The sequence below is a fragment of the Neoarius graeffei genome, chromosome 1, assembly GCF_027579695.1.
Source record: "Neoarius graeffei isolate fNeoGra1 chromosome 1, fNeoGra1.pri, whole genome shotgun sequence".
Classification (NCBI taxonomy): Eukaryota; Metazoa; Chordata; class Actinopteri; order Siluriformes; family Ariidae; genus Neoarius; species Neoarius graeffei.
The window spans coordinates 28,297,574-28,299,838 of NC_083569.1; positions in this window are offsets into that span (position 1 = coordinate 28,297,574).

The following is a 2,265-nucleotide window of genomic DNA, read 5'->3' on the forward strand; positions in this document are numbered from 1 at the left end:
AATCAGAGTGATTTCATGGTTTTCTAACTTTTTTCCACATGTTCTTCTTAAGCACAAGACATAAAACGTAATTAATCAAGTGCCCTGAAATGTACACATACAGTCGTTCATTTTCTGTACCCATGAGCTATCTCAGGGGTAACCCAGACACATTCACACCTCTGGGCTATTCAGAGTTTTCGCTTGACCTTCTCTAGGTCTTTGGACTGGGGCAGGAACCCGGAGCACCTGGTGCAAATCCTCACAGGCACGAAGAGAGCATGCATGCTCCAGACATAAAGGCTGCCGGTCAACCAATAGGCTCAAGCCCAGACCCTGCTCGGTGTGAGTTGACATTGCTAACCACCGCAACATTATGCGGCCTATGTAAATTCAGTAAACAGCTGTGCTTTCCAGTGTAAAATCGCCTGGCTACGAGTGGCAGTGTACGTGCTTCCAAAGAAAAGTCTACTTACTTAAGTCGGGGTAAAATGCCTTGTAAGCAATTTGTGACTGGAATGAGGACGTGCTGACATTAAAGCTGGACGTTGCAAGCGTTTGACTTTGGTGCAGACCCAGCCAGTGGCGTGCACAGATAGACACGAGGTGGTGCTCAAGCACCTGCCCCTCTGCCCTCTGTCCAAAAAAGTGCCATTTTGAATTTTTTTTTTACAGTTTACTGAGGCCAATGTCGACATGATCTTTTAGAAAAGTCACGGCATTAAAAGAGTGTTTGAATATAATGTCCCGATGTGTGCCCCCTCCGCACACACACCGGACCTCTGTCTCTCTTGCTCTGTCACGTGAACAAGCGTGCAGTGCATTCAATGTGAGGTTGCAGCAGCATAGCGTCCTGGAAGCCACAGCCTTGTCGTAGCACAGACAACACATCGGGCAGTCAGTCAGCTCTTCCCCTGCCCCACCAGCCAGGTAACACATGAATCGAGTGAAAATGTATTGTTTGCCCTCTAAGCCCAAGCTGTAATTATTTTGTCGTGAAGTAGCCCGTCGCATACAGAAACAACTGCACATATTATATTTTTTGCTAGACCATTTTCAGATTTAGGAAAGCAAAAATTTATTTTTCTATTTTGTTCAACTAGAGATTCCTGGCAAAGTCAAAAAGCCTTGATGTAATAAATTAAGTGGTTGTTTTACACCTTTAAAAACTAAAACGGGTCAGTGGCGACCCGAACACAAGAGGAAGGTTAAATCTCAGACTTTTATAATAAGGTGTTCCACATGCGCAAAAAAGTGCCCTTTTTCCCCCCCAGAGCACTTGCCCCCCAAAATGTCTGTGCACGCCACTGATTATGAGCCTGTCAGTGGACAAGCGCTTTACTTTGACACACAATATTGCCCCATAGGATTACACTGTATAGCCTTTTTTGTGGTTCCTGGTTATTGCTTTCTAATTCTGTACTGGAGCGATTTCAATCCTTTTTATTCCGAGTAAATGTTTAGAACCAAACAGATAGGAAAATAGGTCCCAGGTTTAAAAAAAAAAATCCCAGAGTTTTCCTTTAAACCAAAGAGTGGAGGTTTGGGCACATCTGTCACACACGATAAGTGCTTCTGGTGATTATGAAAATGACAAGAAAGTAAAACCAATTTAGTTATTTGGAAACACATTGGTTTCAACTAAGGGATCATTCAGGGTCACCTTAATCCTACTTAACTAAACGGTTTATCAAAAAGGAAAGTTTTTAAGTCTAATCTTAAAATTAAAGAGGGTGTCTGGCTCCTGAACCCGAACTGGGAGCTGGTTCCACAGGAGAGGAGCCTGATAGGCAGCACTCTGTTACTTTCTGCAGTCGTCCTGGTTAGAGCTTTCCAACCAGGATTAAGGTAGACAGGGTAGACAAAGTTGTGATTTTCTTCATGTGTTAACAAGACTGGAGAAAACTTCTTCGCGGTGTCTCTGTTTATGGCCATGTACAAACACACTTTTATACTTATTTCTGTTTACTACCGTGCTTTTACACAGTTCATTCTGCTGCCGAGATACACCTCATCTGCCCCACTTACAAACAAACCTCTCAAGATGGCACTCATATCTACCCACAGTCCAATGTTCTTAAAGTGACAGTTTACTCCTGTTTACAGACCTGCTGTGCTGCTCACCAGTGTGACAGTGACGACTTTATAAATGACTTAACCCCATCCACTACATATTTTTCAAACCAATGCATGTAATGGAGTTATGATTGTAACATTTGATGAAAAGTCAATTTAAGAACAATATTGCCCTTTGACTTCAAGCTGTATTTCAAGTGTATCATCAGT